The sequence below is a fragment of the Canis lupus genome, chromosome 33 (genome assembly GCF_048164855.1).
Source record: "Canis lupus baileyi chromosome 33, mCanLup2.hap1, whole genome shotgun sequence".
Taxonomy (NCBI): domain Eukaryota; kingdom Metazoa; phylum Chordata; class Mammalia; order Carnivora; family Canidae; genus Canis; species Canis lupus.
Window position 1 is genome coordinate 28115440 of NC_132870.1, and position 23274 is coordinate 28138713.

The 23274-nt window shown below is 38.3% G+C and overlaps 1 long non-coding RNA gene across 1 annotated transcript; it reads left to right on the top strand.

The window, feature by feature from the left end:
* The first annotated feature begins 13 nt into the window (after positions 1-13).
* On the top strand, positions 14-22951 carry LOC140623443 (uncharacterized). The gene is made up of 3 exons (XR_012023061.1): positions 14-189; positions 4100-4159; positions 22765-22951. It is a non-coding gene; the product is annotated as an uncharacterized lncRNA (long non-coding RNA).
* Positions 22952-23274: the final 323 nt, after the last annotated feature.

Here is a 23274-nt window from a genome sequence, read left to right on the forward strand (position 1 = left end):
TTCCATTGTAAGAGCCCTCTCTTCCTGTGCTCCTGCCCTCTACCTCCTCCTGTCTACAAGCAATCTAGAGAACAGAAAAATGAACCTTCCCTCTAAAGCTTTTCCCTTCTCAGACTTTTTTCATTTCATCATAGTCCAGATCCGTGCTCCCCAATGCCGGTGATATTTACATTTTCTCCAGCAATGCAGGTTTGTATCCTCATCCTACTCAAAGAATGAGATCTTGTCTTGATCCTTTACTCCATCTCTGATAGAAATGTCTATATTCAAAAGTCTGACCCTTACCCAAACAGTATCTGAAGCTACAGTTGTAAAGAGGTTGGTAGGTGGACTTTTGAGGGGATGATGAGGTGAGAGGTGAAGAATAGGCTACTGTGATGTTGGATAATTGAACGAATGCTTATTCTTGAGATTTTGCCTGGGGCCCAAATTTTGATTTTTTTTTTTTTGATTTTTTTTCTTTTTTTTTTTTGCAGTACCATGTAAAGCACATAAGTTCCATGTTTTGGCTACCACTCCATTTATGTATGGAAAATGACAATTCTGTTTATCTACTTAATGATTGTATTGGTGTGAGGATTAATGTGTTGACATATTCGATGTAAATTGAATCTCTGACTTAAAAATGATATTGCTTTAGTGCTTCTACACATAGGCAAATCTTAACTGTGTGGATCCCCTCCTCCATTCTCCCCAGTGCTCAGGTCAATAGGGAAGGAACCTGAACATGTATGGAAGATATGTTTACCCTGGTAGATGAGATTCTATCTCAACCCCCATTGAATCTAAATTTGGCCTCTAGAACAATCCCCTGAGACTTGTTTCCTGTGAGATTACCAAAACAAAAACAAAAGAAGGGGAGGGTGGAATTCACCTGAAGGACCTTGAAACGTTTGGAAAAGTACTCAGGGAAATTAATGTCACAGCCTTTTTGGCTCACTAAATCATGGATGTATTGTGTTGCTGCATTTTATATCAAGAATGAAAGCCAATGGCAGTTGGCTCTGTCTCCTGCCAGAGACAGCTTTCCATATGCCAAGTTCCCACCAACAATAAGTCCAGTCACCTCTGCACCTCACTGAACAGCTCTCTATGAAAAGAACGGAGAGAGGCAGATTAGTGGAACTTCTAGCATTTCACAGAAAATATGAATGAGATGTCCTCACCCCTTTTTCTTCCCTCTCCCCCGAGTATCAAGTGATTTCAGTCTCCAGGACCCAACTTTCTCTCACCTGAATATGCGAGTGTGTTTATTGTAGTCATGCTGCACTGTAAGACAGTAATAAATGCTGGTTGCTAAGAGGATTTGAACAGATTTCCAAAGCAGATTTTAAGAACATTCTTGGTTTCTTAAGTCACCATGTTGGGATAGCAGATTTAGCAGATGGGAGAGTCTTCACTGGCACTAACCTTCCACTGTCTTCAATTCTAGTCTTTCAGTGCAGCACCTTGATCTATGCCCACGGGTTCTCTTTCTTAGGGTAATTCTTCCAGGAAAAGAAATCTAGGGCAGCCCAGGTGGCTTAGTGGTTTAGCGCCACCTTCAGCTCAGGGCCTGGTCCTGGAGACCTCGGATCAAGTCCCACATCAGACTTCCTGTGTGGAGCCTGCTTCTTCTCCCTCTGCCTGTGTCTCTGCCTCTCTCTCTGTGTGTGTCTCTCATGAGTAAATTAAAGAGAGAGAGAGAGAGAGAAAGAAAGAGAAAGAGAGAAAGAAAGAAAGAAAGAAAGAAAGAAAGAAAGAAAGAAAGAAAGAAAGAGAAAGAAAGAAAGAAAGAAAGAAAGAAAGAAAGAAAGAAAGAAAGAAAGAAGAAAGAAAAAAGAAAGAAGAAATCTACTGTCCTTATCTGAATATATTTTTGCAAAGTAACTACTTTCCACTTTTGCAACATAGATGTCAGAGTGAAGCAAAAAGTGAAAAATCCACTCTGCATGGAAAGAGGAAACTGTCTCTTATTTGGATACTTCTTGTCTTATTTGGATATGTCCTATTTGGATACTTCTGATTTCAAGACAGATCTGAAGAAGATTCCAGGTTATAGTACTATTCCCCCAAATGAAAAAAGTGGTGACTTGTAAGACAAAAATGACAGATAGAACCACGAAATGTGACCATTATGAGAATTTCCTAAAATGAGGTGCCCATGTAATTGCTTTACTTGGGTTGCTTTTATATGGCGGTTTGTACTAACACCCACAAGTGAGGACACTGATGAAATAAAGGAGACTTGGACTGCCAGAGGCCCATTTTTGAGTTGTCCTCATGAATGCAGCAAGCTCGAGTCCAAATGGAAAAGGGAATCACCTAGAGATCAACACTTGTGAGTTCCAAAGTGCTGCTCTGAAGTTTCATTTGCAATATGATTTCCCAGGAAAAGTGTTCACTGTGTGTAACACAAACAAACTGGGCTTGGTTCACAGGCCTGGTCAGCACCTGTGCCTCTGCTTTCCTGCACTGTTTTAGATCTCCAATGTGAAGACAGGTCTGTACAATGTTTGAGAGAGTCAAAGCAATCCTTCCATGGACTCTGGCCTCTTCTGAGTCTCACTCAAATGCCCTTTCTTTTTCACCTGGAGAAATCATGTGCTATATCAAATTAGAAGCCAAATGATGTTTTTAGGACCAGAGTGTTTTCCTTTGATGATGAACATTTTTTAAAACCACGAATTCCTGTTAAATACTTTGATCTGATTCATAAATAAAATATAATCTAGGAGCATGAAATTTAAAATCTCTGCAATGAATCATTTTAAAAATCAGTATAAGTGGACCTCTTGCATATGCACACACACATATGCACACACACACACCCATTTGCTTTTGGAGAATAATGTAACAATTGTGGTTCTTTCCTACTTATGTGGGTTTTTTTGTTTGTTTTTAGTTTTTATTTATTTATTTACTTAAGAGAGAAAGAGAGAGCAGGAGAAGGAGCAAAGGAAGAGGGAAAAGCAGACTTGGTATTGAGCACAGAGCCCTACTTGGGGATAGGACCTACAACCCTAAGATCAAGATCTGAGCTGAAATCAAGAGTCAAACAAGTCGGACGCTTAACTGACTAAGCCACCTAGGTGCCCTTCTGTTTACATTTTCTAAATAAGTCTTCTGCAAGGTGGGTGGCTGTGAGATCTCTCCCATATATGTTGTTAAATTCTCGAAGAAAGAAAAGAAACTACCTTTGGAACTACATTATGTCTAATTTTGTAGTTCCTACCTACCTTAGGAGAAGCAAGTGTAAACTGATGTGAGGCTGGGCCTCAATCATGCACATACGAGCTCAACCAATGGCACAACCATTCAAGAGACAAAACTTAATGAGATTAAGTCTGAGATCTGGATTCTAATTTTCAATGGGCTGAAGCAAAGGTTACTCTGATGTGCAGGACAGTTCCATGTCCAGTAAATGCTGCCTATATGCTCTTCATGGTCACTTTATCATCACTGATCCTCCGTCACCACATTGCTACTTAATCCTTGTTATTTACTGACTCAATAATAAAAGTAGAATATACTTCAAAGCCACAATGAGAAGAGTTTTATTTTTAAAGATGTTATTTATTTATTTATCTATTTATTTATTTAATTATGAGAGAGAGAGTATGTAAGAGCAAGAGAGAGAGCAAAAGCAAGGAGAACGACAGAGGGAGAGGGAGAGGGAGAAGTAGGCTTCCCACCAAGCAGGGAGCCCAACTCATGGATCTCCATCCCAGGGCTCTGGGATTATGACCTAAGCTGAAAGCAGATGCTTAAGCAACTGAAGTACCCTTGAAGCCTTTCTTAATAAAGTTTTCCATGCTTCCCTCACTTTTTCCATATCTGAGGGCAAATTCCTTTGTCTCTATTCACCTTACCTTACAGAATAGCTCATCTGGCAGTAATTGCAGCAAAAGAGTAACTATTCTATTCAAACAAAATCTGGTGATTTTTTTTTTAAGCTTTAAAGACTATCTTAGTCTGCACAGATTGCCATAACAAAATACCATGAGCTGGGTGGCTTAAACAACAGAAATTTATAATCTTCTGGTTCTGGAGACCGGAAGTCCAAGATCAAATTTCAGCAGGCTTTATTTCTGGTGAGAGTGCCCTTCTTGTCTTGTAGATGGTTGCCTTCTTGCTGCAGTCTTCAAATGGCCATCCTTCTGAGCACTGACATGGGAAGGTAAGCTCCTGGTGTCTCTTCTTAGAAGAATGCTAATCCTATAAAGGCCCTACCACAATGATCCTATTTCACTTTAATTATTTCCTTATTCCAAAGAGCACACTAGGGAGTTAGCACTTCAGCATATGAATTTGGGTGTGATACATACATTTTAGTCCTAACAAGGGTACTCAAACTCTCTACTTGGAAATCTCTTTTCTTGATATGCAGCTAGAATACTCACTCATAGATATGCCTTCCTACTCTAAAATAGCTTTCAGGTGTACAAACTGCTATATCAAATAGTCGGCACACAGTGAGAGCCACCATCCTAGATAAACCTTCCCTAAGCTATAATCTATGTAATATGAATAAGAGTTCCTCAGAAAAATGGTTCTTGGTTCAAATACATAAGACAAATGCAACATACTATTATTTTTCTCCTTTAGTTAGTTATAGGGCACATTAAAACTTGAAAGATTCTGAGCAGTCCTACAGTAAAGATAACTACTTTATATACTTTATACACTATAAACTACATACTTTATCATATAACACAATATTTCAAAAGTTTTTTGAAGAACTCCCAGAATGTTGGAAAATAATGTCCTAAATCAATCTAATTAAGAGAGTTTGCAAAAAAAGAGAGAGCAAGAAAAAAGAGAAAGAGTTTATAAATTTTTCTCACTAAATTTTTTTAAATTTTATTTATTTCTTTAAGAGAAAGAACATGAGCAGGGGAAGGGCAGAGGAACAGGTACAAGCAGACTCCCTGCTGAGTGCAGAGCCCAATGCAAGGCTCTCCACAGGATTCTATCCCAGGACCCTGAGATCATGACCTAAACCAAAGTCAGACTTTCAGTCAACTGAGCTACTCAGGATCCCCACCAAAAATCTTTTAAACAATTATCTCCCTAATATTTTGTAGCCAAAGATCTGTGGCACTGCACTATATCTTCTATGGTAACAAAATCAACATGCACCTAGCACCTACAAACTAAAGAATATGAAGCTCTGAATTCTACTCCTGGTTTCTACTACCTACTTGTTTACTTTTCTCATTTTTTTTTCTCTTTTCTACAGCTATTTATAACCAGTAAGATTATTTTGTACTATGGCTGTTAAACATATTGAAAATATGAAGCCCCAGATCTAGAATATATCAAAATAGACAAGTCCATGATCAGGATCACCTAATTCATCCTTTTTCATTTGCAAGGATATTAAAAAAGGGGGGAAAAAACTATCCTTAGAAAGATAATCTATGCATTCAGAAAGCAACCATTCTGATGTTAGTACTATTCCTGTTTCTCATGTGTAATAGAATATAGCTCCAAGATTCTGTAAGGATACATTCAATTATATGCAGACACATGTCAGCACACACCAACATTCGTGTGTGTGGGTAATGAAGTAAGTTAATATGAAGAGAGCTGTCACATCATCCAAAATGATTACATAAGCTAATTGGTCTGTGCATGCAAAAAGATACAAGACAACCATTACACATCCTAATAAATCTGCAAAATATTTACTTCACATTAGATACAATTGCAAACACTATGCAGTTCTGGAAAGTATCAAATGTTAGCTTTTATTGGTTTCTTTAAACACTAGATCATATTTAGGACTTTCACATTCAAATCACCTGTCATTCATCACTGTATTTGGCATGAGACAATAGCTAAAAAGAGACTGGGTCAGTGAAATTTTTGAATCACACCCACGAATAAAAGTGGTTAAAAGTTTTCACATTCACAGTGAAAACAATTAATGCAAAACTGCTCTAACACAATATAAAATTAATCCCCCTTTTAGATATGGATACAAATTAAAATAATACAGGATATGGACACAAGATTAAAAGAAACACAGGAAAGCAAGCAGTGCTTTTTGTCAGCCTCTTTATCATGGTCTGGCTTGTGTGAACATGAAAAGCAGGAAGATGTGGGCTCAAGCAGAGTGGGAGACACGGGGCCCAGAGACCTTCTTGGCTTCATTCCACTGGAAATATGATTACATAATGCTTTTCTTTATAAAAAAAAAAAAAAAGGAGGGGGGAATTCTCACAAATATACAGAAGTCTGTTGAATTTCTATACACTAATAACAAACTATCAAAAAGAAAAATTAAGAAAACAATCCATCTTAAAATTGCATTAAAAAAAATCCTAGGAATAATATAACCAAGCAGGTGAAAGAACTGTACACTAAAAACTATAAGACAATGATGAACGAAATTGAAGACACAAATAAAAGGAAAGATATTTCATGTTCAAGGATTGGAAGGATATTATTAAAATATCCATATGACCCAAAGCAATCAACAGATTCAGTGCAATCCCTATCAAAATTCCAATGACATTTTTCATAGAAATAGAACAAGCAATTCTAAATTTGTATGGAACCATAAAAGACCCTGAAGAGCCAAAACAATCTTGAAAAAGCCAGAGGCATCATGCTCCCTGGTTTCAAATCAATTACAAAGATACTAATCAAAACACTATGGTATTGGCATAAAAACATACACATAAAACAATGAAGTATAAATGAAGAATAGAGTCCAGAAATAAACACACACCATCATGGTCAATTAATTTATGACAAAGGAGCCATGAATACATGATGGAAATAGGATAGCTCCTTCAATAAATGGTGCTGAGAAAACTGGACAGCTACATGTAAAAGAATGAAAATGGACCACTACCTGACCATACATAAAAATTAACTAAGAGATTAAAGATTTAGACATAAGACCTGAAGCCATAAAGCTTCCAGAAGTAAACAGGTAGTAAGCTCCCTGACATTTAACTTGGTGATGTTTTTTGGATTTCACACCAAAAGCAGAAGCAACAAAAGCAAAAATATACAAGTAGGACTACATCAAACTAAAAGACTTCTACACAGCAAAGGAAAACACCAACAAAATGAAAAGGCAACCTATGGAATAGGAGAAAATATTAGGAAATCATATATCTGATAAGGGGCTAATATCCAAAATACTGAAAGAAATTACACAACTCAATAGTAAAAGAAAACAATCTGATTTTAAAATGGACAGTGGAGGGGTGCCTGGCTAGCTCAGTCAGTAGAGCATGTGACTCTTGATCTGAGGATTCTGAGTTGAAGCCCCATGTTGGGCATGGAGCCTTCTTAAATAAAAATGGACAGAGGATATCAAAAGACATTTTTCTAACACGGACATACACTTGGGCAACAGGCACATGAAAAGATGCTCAACAGGAGGTGGGACAACATGGCAGAGGAGTAGGGTCCTCACCTCACCCGACCCCCACCTCAACTTACCTAGATAACTTTCACATCCTCAACACCTACAAATTCCACCTGAGAGTTAAAGAGAGAACAGCTGGAACACTACAGGGAGAAGAGTTTGTGCTTCTAATAAGGTAGGAAGGTGGGGGGGGGGGGATAAATAAATAAATGAATAAATAAATAAATAAATAAATAAATAAATAAATAAATAAATAAGAATCCAAGGGGGGAGGGGCCCCACAAGAAGCCGGGCTAAGGCTAGTGGTGAAAGCCTCTGGGGCAGGAAAGCCCAGCCCTGGGGAAGTGGGAACTCGGGCAGGATCGCAGGAGGGGCAGTGAAGCCTCAAGATTCCCGGGTGGCTATAAGAGGAGGGGCGCCGGGGACAGCTCACAGCAAACTGCGGCCTGATCTCGGTAACAGTCTGGAGCGCTGCAGCCCTCAGGGCATTTGGGAGCATCTGCTCTGTTAGGCGGCCCGGCTCCAGACCGAGGTGGCCGTGCCCTGTTCCCTTTGGGAGAGGCGGTCCCGGAGTGTGGTTCCAGCGGCACAGGACCCGATCCCAGGGAGCCCAGTGGATACAGCCGGCGATCCCATGTTCCCCCCAGGACAGGTGGAGGTGGGGAGGGCACAGGACAGGGAGACTTTCCTGCCACGGGGCACCCCGAGCTGTGCAGGTCAGTGCCCCCTGCACCTGCCTCCAGGAGCGCATCCAGGCCACTTCGGACTGGGAGACTGTGGAAGTTACCGGGGGAGCTGACTCCAGGGCTGGAGAGCTGGCCACTGCCATTGTTGTTCCTCCTGGTTTCACCCTGCGCCTGGGAGGGGCGGGGCCACCAGGGAACAGAGGCCTCACGGGGTAAACAGCTCCCCCTGAGCCCAGCTCCCGGCAGGGGGTGGGGCATCTCCCCAGGTGCACACACCTGAGAATCAGCACAGCAGGCCCCTCCCCCAGAAGGCCAGCTGGAAGGACAGGGGAAGGGCAAGTTCTTGACCCAGCGGGGCTGGAAAGCTCCAGGGGAAGTCGAGGGACTTATAGTATATAGAACTAGAGGGTACCCCCCTCTATTTATTTATTTTATTTATTTTTTATTTAATTTTATTTAATTTATTTTTTTATTTTTTATTTTTTATTTATTTATTTTTCCTTTTTCCATGTCAACTCATTTTTATATCAGACTAAAACTTTCCAACATATTTTCTCTTTTCCCACCTTAACTATTTTACCAGCTCTTCATTTTTAAATTGCTTTCTTTTTGACTTTCATATTTCTACAATTATATGTCTTAGATATATTTTTCACTTCTGGATTCCCTTCAACATATTCAATTTAACTTTGAGAGATATACAAGATATGGGCTTTTGTTTTGTGTTTTTTGGTTTCTCTGCCTCATTTTTTGTTCTACAATGGCAGAAGTTAATACCTTCTAAGACAAGACCAGCATGCACCCAGAACCAAGTGGTATACTGTGCTGGTTCATTCTGTGAGATTCCTCATTCCCATTCTGCCCTCCTCTTTTATCTTGTTTATGTTTTGCTGGTCAATGTTGGGACTTTCAATAAGTATTGCTGGTTTATATAAATTTAGGATTGAACATCTTCTAATATATAGAAATTAATACACTCAGAACCAAGAGGATCACCCTCTAGGACCCCTCAGGTAAACTACATTCTCTCTCCACTACCACTACTTTACCACCACCACCCGCCAGGCGCCCCCCCTTTTTTGTCCTTTTTTTTTTTCTTTTTTCTTTTTCCTTTTTATTTTTTTTTCTTCTTTTTTTTCTTTTTCTTTTTTCTTCTTCTTTGGGGTTTTTGGCCTTTTACTTTTTATGACTTTAATTTCAAGTGTTTTTCATGTTAGTGAACTTTTTGTTATATTTTGTTCTGATATTTTTCATTTTCTGGTCTCTGACCTCATCAGAATCATCTAGGGTAGAATTTATTTAGGTCGTGGATGATATTTTTGACTCATCCCACTGATACAGCCACTCTGCACTGAGCAAAATGACTAGAAGGAAGAACTCACCACAAAAGAATCAGAAACAGTACTCTCTACCACAGAGTTACAGAATATGGATTTCAATTCTATGTCAGAAAGCCAATTCAGAAGCACAATTATAAAGCTACTGGTGGCTCTGGTAAAAAGCATAAAGGGCTCTAGAGACTTCATTACTGCAGAATTGAGATCTAGTCAGGCCGAAATTAAAAATCAATTAAATGAGATGCAATCCAAAATAGATGTCTTAACTGCTAGGGTTAATGAGGTGGAAGAAAGAGTGAGTGACACAGAAGACAAGTTGATGGTAAGGAAGGAAGAGGAGAAAAGAGAAAAACAATTAAGATACCATGAGAAAAGTCTAAGGGAAATAAATGATAGCCTCAGAAGGAAGCATCTAGGTATAATTGGGGATCCAGAAGACACAGAGAGGGAGAGAGGGCCACAAAGTATATTTGAACAAATCATAGCTGAGAACTACCCTAATTTGGGGAGGGAAACAGACATTCAGATCCAGGACATAGAGAGGCCCCCCCAAAAAAAATCAGTAAAAACTGTTCAACACCTTGACAGTTAATAGTGAAACTTGAAAATTCTAAAGGTAAAGAGAAAATCCTTAAAGCAATAAGAGACAGAGACTCTTAACTTATATGGGGAGAAATATCAGATTAACAGCAGACCTCTCCACAGAGACCTGGCAGGTCAGAAAGGGCTGGCAGGATATATTCAGGGTACTAAATGAGAAGAACATGCAGCCAAGAATACTTTATCCAGCAAGGCTCTCATTCAGAATAGAAGGAGAGATAAAGAGCTTCCAGGATAGGCAGAAACTGAAAGAATATGTGACCACCAAACCGGCTCTGCAAGAAATATCAAGGGGGATACTATAAAAGAAAGAGGAAGTCCAAGGAAACAATCCACAAGAACAGGGACTGAATAGCTATTATGATGACACTAAATTAATATCTTTCAATAGTTACTCTGAACATGAATGGGTTTAATGATCCCATCAAAAGACGTAGGATTTCAGACTGGATAAAAAAGCAAGACCCATCTATTTGCTGTCTACAAGAGACTCATTTTAGACCTAAGGACACCTACAGCCTGAAAATGAAAGGTTGGAGAACAATTTACCGTTCAAATGGTCCTCAAAAGAAGACTGGGGTAGCAATCCTCATATCAGATAAATTAAAGTTTATCCCAGAGACTGTAGTAAGAGATGAAGAGGGACACTATATCATTCTTAAAGGGTCTATCCAACAAGAAGACCTAACAATTATGAATATTTATACCCCTAATGTGGGAGCTGCGAAGTATATCAATCAATTAATAACCAAAGTAAAGAGATACTTGGTTAATACACTAATAGTAGGAGACTTCAACACAGCACTTTTAGCAAATGACAGATTTTCTAAGTACAACATCACCAAAGAAACAAGAACTTTATTTTTTTTTAAGATTTTATTTATTTATTCATTAGAGATACAGAGAGAGAGAGAGAGGCAGAGACACAGGCAGAAGGAGAAGCAGGCCCCACACAGGGAGCCCGACGCGGGACTCGATTCCGGGTCTCCAAGGAATCGAGTCTCCGGGACTCTTCAGGCCCTGGGCTGAAGGTGGCACAAAACCACTGAGCCACTTTATTTTTTTTTTTTTTAATATTTTTTAAATTTTTATTTATTTATGATAGTCACACACAGAGAGAGGAGAGAGAGAGAGAGAGACAGAGAGGGGTAGAGACACAGGCAGAGGGAGAAGCAGGCTCCATGCACCAGGAGCCCGACGTGGGATTCGATCCCAGGTCTCCAGGATCGCGCCCTGGGCCAAAGGCAGGCGCCAAACCGCTGCGCCACCCAGGGATCCCCACTGAGCCACTTTAAATGATACACTGGACCAGATGGATTTCACAGATATTTACAGAACTTTTCATCCAAATACAACTGAATACACATTCTTCTCAAGTGCACATGGAACTTTCCCCAGAATAGACCACATACTGGGTCACAAATCAAGTCTCAGCTGATACCAAAAGATTGGGATTGTCCCTTGCATATTTTCAGACCACAGTACTTTGAAACTAGAGCTCAATCACAAAAAGAAATTTGGAAGAAACTCAAACACATGGAGGTTAAAGAGCATCCTACTAAAAGATGAAAGGGTCAAGCAGGAAATTAGAGAAGAATTAAAAAGATTCATGGAAACTAATGAAAATACAGATACAACCATTCAAAATCTTTGGGATACAGCAAAAGCGGTGCTAAGAGGGAAATATATTGCAATACAAGCCTCCCTCAAAAAATTGGAAAAAACTCAAATACAAGCTAACCTTGCACCTAAAGGAACTGGAGAAAGAACAGCAAGTAAAACCTACACCAAGCAGAAGAGAGATAATAAAGATTCGAGCAGAACTCAATGAAATAGAGACCAGAAGAGCTGTAGAACAGATCAACAAAACCAGGGGTTGGTTCTTTGAAAGAATTAATAAGATACATAACCATTAGCCAGCTTTATTAAAAAGAAAAAAATTAAAATTAAATCATGAATGAAAGAGGAGAGATCACAACCAATACCAAGGAAATACAAGTGATTTTTAAAACGTATTATGAGCAGCTATATGCCAACAAATTAGGCAATCTAGAAGAAATGGACGCATTTCTGGAAAACCACAAATTACCAAAACCGAAACAAGAAGAAATAGAAAACCTGAACAGGCCAATAACGAGCAAGGAAATTGAAGCAGTCATCAAAAACCTCCCAAGACACAAAAGTCCAGGGCCAGATGGCTTCCCAGGGGAATTCTATCAAACTTTAAAGAAGAAATAATACCTACTCTACTAAAGCTGTTCCAAAGGATAGAAAGAGACAGAATACTTCCAAACTCGTTCTATGAGGCATCACCTTGATTCTGAAACCAGATAAAGACCCCCACCAAAAAGGAGAATTATAGTCCAATATCCCTGATGAACACAGATGCAAAAATTCTCACCAAGTGGGATTTATCCACAGGATGCAAGGCTGATTCAATATTCATAAAGCAATCAACGTGATAGATCATTATCAACAAGAGAAAAAACAAGAACCATATGATCCTCTCAATAGATGCAGAGAAAGCATTTGACAAAATACAGCATCCATTCCTGATTAAAACACTTCAGAGTGTAGGGATAGAGGGAACATTCCTCAGCATCTTAAAAGCCATCTATGAAAAGCCCACAGCAAATATCATTCTCAATGGGGAAGCACTGGGAGCCTTTCCCCTAAGATCAGGAACACAACAGGGATGTCCACTCTCACCACTGCTATTCAACATAATATTAGAAGTCCTACCCTAGCAATCAGACAATAAAAAGAAATAAAAGGCATTCAAATTGGCAAAGAAGAAGTCAACTCTCCCTCTTCACCGATGACATGATACTCTACATAGAAAACCCAAAAGATTCCACCCCAAGATTGCTAGAACTCATACAGTAATTCAGCAGTGTGGCAGGACACAAAATCAATGCCCAGAAGTCAGTGACTCTTCTATACACTAACAATGAAACTGAAGAAAAAGAAATTAAGGAGTCAATCCCATTTATATTGCACCCAAAAGTATAAGATACCTAGGAATAAACCTAACCAAAGAGGTAAAGTATCTATACCCTAAAAACTACAGAACACTTCTGAAAGAAATTGAGGAAGATGGAAAGAGATGAAAAAAATATGATAAAAAAGAGATAAAAAAGAGATAAAAAAAAATAAGAGATAAAAAAAATGCTCATGGATTGGAAGAATAAACAATTATTCTTCTTTTCTAACAAGAAAAACAATTTTTTTTTCCTGGTCCACAGAAGATGCTTATTTGATGTAACAAAACAATACAGTTAGTGTTAGATCCAACACAAAAAGCAAAAGAAATGAAAAATTTGTACAATGCACATAGAAAAACCAGATGTTTACTGTGACAACTATATATTTCTAAAATAATGCTTCTAAAATTACTCATTTATTGAAATCTACATGAAAACAGAAAGATGTTAATAGCAACAAAGTGGATAAAAACCAAACATCAAATTTTGAGCAAATTAACATACTGGGCAATTTTGCTAACAAAGCATGACTTTTTTTTTTCTTGTTCACAATCTGCTCAAAATATCTTTATACCGACAGGGTGGGCAGAACATTTAGGTTTAATATCAATTACACAACATTAGCATAAACTTCCACAACTACAGATAGGGTATTGTTTTCTTTTGAGCTGGCAAAGTGACTTTCACGTTTAGGAAAACGTCTATGCTACCCAGAGCAATTTACACATTCAATGCAATCCCTATCAAAATACCATAAACTTTCTTCACAGAGTTGGAATAAATAATCTTAAGATTTATGTGGAATCAGAAAAGACCCTGAATAGCCAGGGGAATATTGAAAAAGAAAACCAAAGCCAGGGACATCACAATGCCAGATTTTAAGCTGTACTACAAAGCTGTGATCATCAAGACAGTGTAGTACCATCACAAAAACAGACACATAGATCAATGGAACAGAATAGAGAACCCAGAAATAGACACTCAACTCTATGGTCAACTAATATTTGACAAAGCAGGAAAGAATAACCACTGGGAAAAGGGAAGTCACTTCAATAAATAGTGTTGGGAAAATTTGGACAGCCACTTGCAGAAGGATGAAACTGGACCATTCTCTTACACCAGACACAAAGGTAAACTCAAAATGGATGAAAGATCTAAATGTAGGACAGGAATCGATCAAAATCCTAGAGCAGAACACAGGCAACACCCTTTTTGAACTTGGCCACAGCAACTTCTTTCAAGATACATCTATGAAGGCAAGGGAAATAAAAGCAAAAATGAACTATTAGGACTTAATCAAGATAAAAAGCTTCTGCACAGAAAAAAAAAAAAACAGTCAAGAAAACTAAAAGACAACCTACAGAATGGGAGAAGATATTTGCAAATGACATATCAGATAAAGGGCTAGTTTCCAAGATTTATAAAGAACTTATTAAACTCGACAGCAAAGAAACAAACAATACAATCATGAAATGGGCAAAAGACATGAACAGAAATTTCACCAAATAAGACAAGCACATGGCCAACAAGCACATGAGAAAATGCTCTGCATCACTGGCCATCAGGGAAATATCAATCAAAACCACAATGAGATACCACCTCACACCAGTGAGAATGGGGAAAATTAACAAGACAGGAAACTAAATGTTGGAGAGGATGCGGAGAAAGGGGAACCCCCTTGCACTGTTGGTGGGAATGTGAACTGGTGCAGCCACTCTGGAAAACTGTGTGGAGGTTCCTCAAAGAGTTAAAAATAGAGCTACCCTATGACCAGCAATTGTACTGTTGGGGATTTACCCCAAAGATACAGATGCAGGGAAGCGCCAGGACACCTGCATCCCAATGTTTATAGCAGCAATGTCCACAATAGCAAACTGTAAAAGAAGCCATGATGTCCTTGGTTAAATATACAATGGAATATTACTCATCCATTAGAAAGGATGATTACCCACCATTTGTTTCCACGTGGGTAGAACTGGAGGGTATTATGCTGAGTGAAGTAAGTCAGTTGGAGAAAGAAAATCATCATATGGTTTCACTTATACGGGGAATATAAGAAATAGGGAAAGGGATTATAAGGGAAAGGAGGGAAAATGAGTGAGAGAAATTAGAAAGGGTGACAAAACATGAGAGACTCCTAACTCTGGGAAACAAAGGATAGTGGAAGGGGAGGTGGGTGGAGGGATGGGATAACTGGGTGACAGGCTCTGAGGGGGGCACTTGACAGGATGAGCACTGGGTATTATACTATATGTTGGCAAATCAAACTTCAATAAAAAAATAAAAGTAAATAAAATAAATTTTTAAAAAAGATGCTCAACATCACCAATCATCAAGAAAAACAAATCAAGAGCACAATGAGATATTACCTCATACCTGTTGAACTCAGAAAAACAAAAAACTAGTGTTGGCAAGGATGTGGAGAAAAGGAAGGCCTTGTGCACTTTTGATGGGAATGTAAACTGATGCAGCCACTATGAAAAATAATACAGTTTTCTGAAAAAATCAAAAATAGAACTACTATATGATCCAGCAATTCTACTACTCAGTATTTATCTGAAGAAAACAAAAATGCAGGGGCATCTGGGTGGCTCAGTTGGTTGAGCATCTGACTCTTGATTTTGGCTCAGGTCATGATCTCAGGTTTATGAGATTGAGCCCCCTCATCGGGCTCCATGCTGGGCATGCAGCCTACTTAAGATTCTCTCTCTCCTTCTCCCTCTGCCCCTCCCTCCTCTCTAAAAAAAAAAAAATGAAGAAAACAAAAACACTAACTTGAAAATATATACACACCTCACCATGTTTACTGCAACATTATTTACAATAGCCAAGATGTGGAAACAACCTAAGTGTTTATCAATGGATAAATGGATAAAGAAATTATGGTGTGTATATAAACAGACACACACACACTGAAGTATACTATCCAGCCATAAAAAAGAAAGAAATCTTGCCATTTGTGACAACATGGGTGGACTTAAGAGCATTGTGCTAATTGAAATAAGGCAAACGAAGAAAGGCATATATCATATGATCTCATTTACATGCAGAATTTAAAAAACAAGGCTCTTAGATACAGAGATCATATTGATGGTCACAGGGGGAGGAGGATGAAATGGGTGAAGGGAATCAAAAGGTATGAACTTCCAGTTGTAAAAGAAGTAAGTCAGGGGTATGTAATGTATAATATGGCAACTCTAGTTTATAATACTGTACTGCATATGTGACAGTTGCTAAAAGAGTACATCTTAAAAGTTCTCACATAAAAAAAAGTTCCATAACTGTATGATAACTGATATTAACCAGACTTACTGTGGTGATAATTTCACATCATATACAAATACTGAATTATTATGTTGTATACTTGAAACTATCATAGTGTTGCATGTCACCTATACCTCAATAAAATAAAATTTTAAGAGCATTCTCATAGCACCTTAAAGTTCTTCTTTTACAAATTCTTTATTATCTGAACTGCTTGATAGACTATAAATTACTTGAGGGGCAAAGATTGGGTCTGTTTCAGAACTGTGCCTGGAATGTAGTATATGCCCAGTAATTATTTTTAATTGTAATGAAGACAAATTGAGTTTTTGAACATTTTGGAGAAGGAATTTTTCTTTGACTAAAAAGACTCAGAAAGTTATAAAGGCAGAAAAGATAATATGAAAAAAATTCTAACACCGTTATCATATCAGCACATTTATTCAGAGCAAAAAAAATGTCTTATTTTAAACGGGTTGAAATCTAAAATGTATAAAATGTATGTTACATGCAGAGAATGACAAACTGCTGCAGAAAGACTACAAGAGCAGAAATAGCAGTGAGCTTACTAGGAAAGAAAACACACCTATCTTGAAGCTTAGTCATCATTACCTTTGGCATGAGAAACCCAAAAACATGCCACAAAATTGGAATCTCTTTCTAAAACTAAGATTTGGCAATTTACTAGATATGAGCTAGGATGAACCACAGCACTCAAAGGGGAAACTTCAAATGATTGTGTCTTAATGCAGTAATTAGGTAGAAGGGGGGGAAACACACACACACAAAGGAGGACAAAGGAATACAATAAAACAAATCTTCAAAATGGGTAGAAGTGAAAACACTCATTGTTTCAGCATGCTAGCATCTGGTAATATTACAAGGCTCCCAGGCAGTCCTGTTTGCTGCCCAGGTATTACAGCAAGAAGAAATTCTGACAAAGACCTTTGGAGATCCCGAAACATAGTATGGTTGCTTGCATATCAGAAAAGGAAGACTTTCAGGAAGATAAATGCATGCAGGGAAAATGTAAATTCAAAGTTCTGACGTATTATTAAGTTGCTTATTTTTTAAAGTTATCTTAGAGTCTAAAGTTTAATGCTCAAGAATATAAATAAACAGGAAATATATTTTAAAGCACCAATAGGATTTTTTAATGCATACACATGTATGATAAACTATATACATGTGCTACCATTCCCTGTGTTAAACAATATATTAGTAAATCTTAATTTCTTTCTTGATTTTTCACATAAAAACATATACAAATTCTATTTCTTTCTACTTATTCCTCAGTTTATTATCATCCACTCTGCTAAAGCTCTGTGCTGCCTGCATTATGGACCATTGCCCCCTGAGAATTTGAAAATTTGTAAATAAATCCTCAAAGGCCATAAAATATACCCTAGAATAAGTGGCAAGATATCTGAAAGAAAAAAGAACATTGGAGGATTAGGTTGATTTGCCCTCCATAGGGACATAATCAGAAATTCATTCTCACAATACCAATTAAAAGGGAGGGGGATGCTCCTGGCTGGCCCAGTCAGTAGAGCACATAACTCTTGATCTCAGGGTTTTGAGTTTGAGCCCCATGTTGGGCACTGATATTAGTTACAAGTAAAATAAAAAATAAATAAATAAATAAATAAATAAATAAATAAATAAATAAATAAACTTTAAAAAGTCATGTAATTAATGGGATGATTGTATTTTTTAGGACTCAAGGATGAGTTTCTTAAATTGTACTCAAATTTATTTCTTTTCAATATTAAATTCCAAACAAACTTAGCAAAAAATACTTCATGACAATTTGACTGATAATATAAATGTCAGAATGGATAGAAGTCTGGAAACCCCTGTTTCTAGACAGAGGTCAGAAAATGGGGAGAGGAACTGATGACTATACAAGAAAAAAAGAAAAACAAGGGAATGTGAATGGCATAAACAAAAACTTTTTTTAATGGCATAAAAAAAAAGTTGTAGAGATATTATCTCAGTGATTTCAAAGGGATGTATTTTAAACAAGAGGAATCTGTTTTATTTGTATATAGACAAGAACATTCACACGGCCAGTGTACACATACCTTCATTTCTGCATAAACCCCTATTACCTCTAATAGCGTCCTTATTACTTGACTTCAGCTGCCTGAGTTTGATAATAAATCCACCAAAAGAAATATCCAGTGACAGGAAAAGATAGATTTACAGTTTTCCCATGGGATCCCAGGCATAAATTCAGTTTTTTTTCTTAACGCCCAAAGTTGCAGATGCTTTCCATTTTTACAAATACATTTTTGTATGACTGTCTACTATGGCATGTTATAAATTTTAGTTATTTCACTTCTTATAAAAGACCGTACATTAAAATCTCATTTCAACTATTAAGACTTAGAACAAAAGGAGCGCTATTCCACCCACTACCAGGTTCTTCACCAGTGCACTGTTTTATTCATCAAGGTCTTCCTGTGGTGGCTAAAGTTCTACTTCTAACCTGTTCAGTGTATTCTTTCCCTTTCAGGATATTTGTTACTCCGAGACTTCTTTTTCTCTAAGAATCCTTTCACTTAAGCAATACTGACTCATTTTTCAGCAAAATTTTTGTTCTCATTCTTCCAAAAGAGAAAATAATCCCTGCAGTTGCCACCTGTTGAACATTTTCAATTTCCACAATTTCCTCTCAATAAAATGCTGACCAGAATTACAGTAATTCTGAAAGTGTTCTCTCTGGCTCCTTCTTTAATGCTGGAAGAACTTACCACTGATGGACTATTTCTTTTGATAGTTGTACATTCTAAGGCTGCATTTTACTACTGCCAAATCGAATGCAGATGGTTTCAATGTAGAAGCCACAATCTAGCCTCAGTCTCTTTCCTGATCAGTATTCTTCTTGGGGCTTTCACTTCAAACTGTTGATCCCAGGAGTCTCTGGCCTTGTCTGTATGACTTATCAATTCTCTATACAAACCACCTTCCCCTCTCAAAGGGTGAAACACTGAGATTATTACAAAATGGCCCCCTTTATAACATCATAACCACTATTCTTTTGCATTTGTCATCACTCAAATCACTATGTTTCAAATACCCATCCCTAATATATCATGCAGACATCATCAGGTTGAGTGTAACATTACTGCTTGAGCACTTACTTAACTTCCTCTCCCTTCCCACTGGTTTTCAACATTCACTGGACTTTTCCCATCCACAGATGAAATGTTGATTTGCTTTTCCCAACCTCCTAGCCTAAATTAGACCAAAACCCAAACCAGGCCCACTGCCTTCTCAGCTACAAAGACTTCATAAACTCTATACAATGGCGTCATGAGAAACACTAGTCAAGGGAAAGATAATCCCACTATACATGTTGAAAATTTCCATTACCTCATTGCAGTGGGTTAATGGTGGCCCTCTGAAAGACATGCCTATATCCCAGAAAGTGTGATTTTTATCTCATTTTGGAAAAGCAGCTTTGCAGATGCAGCCAAGGTAAGGATTTCAAGACAAAATCATCCAAGATTTTTCAGGTGGACACTAAGTCCAGTGGCAAGTGCCTTCCGAAGGTATACAAGGGAAGACACACAGAGGAGTAGGCCATGTGAGGAGGGAAGCAGAGATAGGAGCGATGCAGCCACCTGCCAAGGAGCATCTGGAGCCACCAGCAGTGGGAGGAGGCAAGGAAGGATCCTCCCAGAGCCGCCAGAGGGAGCACGGCCCTGCCAACACCTTGATTTTGGACTTTTGGCCCCCAGGCCATGAGAGAATAAATTTCTATTGTTTTAAGCCACCCCATTTGTACAAATGTGTTAAGGCAGCCCTAGGAAATTAACAAATCCATTATAATTACATACAGCTTAGTTAGGAAGGAAACACTCAAGTCAGGATCCTTGAATACAAATACTTACTAGGATCACAAAAATTTGAGTTACCTAGGTTCATTCACCCTATAAGTATTGACCATCTCTTGTTTGCCAGGTCCCATACTAATTATTGGGAATACACAGGACTTACTAGGATCACAAAAATTTGAGTTACCTAGGTTCATTCACCCTATAAGTATTGACCATCTCTTGTTTGCCAGGTCCCATACTAATTATTGGGAATACACAGGAAAACAGGGGGAAACCGTTGTTCCTGCCTGAATAGAGCTGATATGTTAGTGTTTCCAGTCCAAAATTAAGCCAAAGGCAATTCTAATTTCTAAAAGAAAATAATCTTGGAAATGCTTTTTAACTGGAAGTCCTTAATTATGTATAAAATAATTAATACCACATGAATAAGTTTTCTTCCATGCATGTAGCTTCAAAAATGAAGTAAAAAAGCATTTGGCCAAATATATTTGGGACTTTCCTGAGTTTAAGTCTTTAGGAAAATGGTTGGAAGGACACAATGAACTCCCAAATGACAGTGGTGATAAAAATGACTATGCCATCATTTGTAAGTGTTGTTTGTTTCTGAACAACTTGTACGCTATGTAAACATTTGTGTGGGGGGGAGGGTTTGTATGTTGTGTAAACTTTTTTTCTTCACCCTCACCCAGACAACTTGGGGAAATCCATGAGGTGGAATGAAGCATGGAGATTACCTGCTTAACTATACTCACATGTATTAAGAACAACAATAACTATCATTTATTGTGATGATTACTTTCCAGTCACTTTGCCTAAATGGTTTATACACAGAATCTCATTTGACCTACAAAACATCCCTAAGAGACAGTCCCATTTATCTACTTTCTTTGAGGTCAGCTATTTGCCTGCATTCCTGAAAACCTCATTCCCTTGCCCAGATAAGTGACCATGGATTTGGAAGTTCCAATAACTTCTGACTTTCTTACTGTTCCTCTCTGCCTTTGCCTGGCCTTCCTGCCTTGCTGTTAACTGATGAAATGACTATCACAATCCTAGAAATATGACCCAAAGTGACTGTGCACCTGCAAAAGAGTCTCCATTCTTCATTAGATAGAGCTGAGGACAGAAACAGCTCCAGGCTTGAAGGGACTTTTTCCTAACAGCCTGGGATTGACCACTATCTGCTCTGACCTCCCATGTTACATTCAGACATAATATACACATGCCAACAGACTGTCATTCAGATTGTCTCCACCCTCCCTGCCCTTCTATCACTTTCTTTCTGTTTAATCCTACCTGTCACCCAAAGGAGTGGCAATGCCAAATGGATTTGATGGCAGAACTAGCACAAAATTTGCAGATTGTCTGAAGCCTAATCTGCTCATAGTAAAAACCCAAAGGATGGGGACTTTAACAGAGCCTAAAGGAATCTGCTGCTATAAAGTTGCATCTTAAAAAGTAGTCATAAGACCACCTGTTTTAGAATCTCCTACAGTGCTAAAAATTCAGCTTCTCAGACTATACCCCAAGCTCACTGAATCAAGAACAAAGACTTGAGGTCTGGGAATCTGCACTATTAAGATTCCCAGGTGTTTTTTAATATGCTCGGAAGAGTGGAATCCACAAGATGAGGAAACTCCCCTAAGAAGTCATCACTAAATGGATGTATGCTGGTGTCAGTATAAAGAAGGCAAAGGGGGGCAAGGAAAAAGGACAGAATGACCTTAAAAGATGACCACCGGAGAATACAAAAACTGTGTATAGTAAAAAGAATACTGGATTGGGACTTGAAAGACCCAGGTTCTGCGCTCAACTCTACTACTCATTCATTCAAAATGTATGTATTAACTAACTACTATGTAGACAATTTTGAAAGAGGCTCTAGGGATACAGCAGAAGGCAAATCCCTGACCACAAGGAGCTTGCAAGGGAGACAGACAATAACAAGTAAGCATATTGTTCAGTAACATATGAGTGCTCTGAAAAGAGACAGAGTTAGGGATAAGGAGTAATGGGAGTGAGCAATCAGATCTGGAAAGTGGATGAAATGAGGTAAGCGAACTATTCCAGTATCTATCGAGAGAGCATTTAGCTGGAATGGAGCTTGTATGCAGATGGAATACCAGGTAGGAAGCTTTGAGGAAAGGAGTGTTGTATACAAGGAAGAGAATGAAGCTAGCATGTCTGGAACAACATGAGTACATCAGGGTCTAACTCTCTTCATTCCCAAAACTTTATTTCATCAACAAGCATTTATAGGTTAAATTTAATTTCCTGTGCTTTGACCCATAGCAGGCGTGGTCTGTGAAATTCTGATTTAATTTTCTTAGTACAAGGGTGACTTGAGAAAGATCCAAGTTTTTGCACAAACAAATTAACAGCTAGCCATCTACAATGCCATGGTTTTTACAACCTTCCCCTGACATCTCTATCCATAAAGTCATCCTATTAAGTAAGTCAGAAAAGTTCATTGTTTCTCAATAGCTACTATTTCTAGTAACTTACTCTTTGGAATACATGGAGAACACTGGAGTTCTAGTTTCCAGCCATGAATATGTTAGCTCGGATTTGCCTGATTAGCTGAGGGTCAACAACCTAGATGCCTACACAGGCACAGAATGGTTTGGGAATGGAGATGGGGTAAGGAGGAAGAGTTACAATAAAATTGTGTTCCTACAGGGAAAAGGACAGAAAAAATAAAGCCAGAGATACATCTTCCTGTGACCAGGATTCATCATGGAATTCCCACCAAATCCTGGGCAGCTCAGAAGGCAGTATAAAGACAGCATGAGGATCCCAAATGTGCACATAACAGGCTCCAAATGATGAAAGCCCTTGAGTGGAACTTGAGGGAAAAATTCAAAAATAAATTTCAAAACTGAATCTTTTTATTCTGTTTTACTTTTATTTGCTATACATAAAGTAAATCCCATTCCTAATTTAACTAACATTAGTGAGACTTTCTAATTCACTATCAGCTGCCTCTCCCCAGCCTCATTTGTCTCCCTCCCCTCTTCTCTGGGACCCAGCAGTGTGCCTAATTTATAGGCACACAGAATCCCATTGCCCACCACTGCAACACTTTTAAATAAAACAACAGACATCTACAGTTCCTTCTGGTGTATTTGTTTGTATTTAGACCGTAGCTTTTGACTTGGGAAAAGGAAAAGGAAGCATCTCAAAGATTAA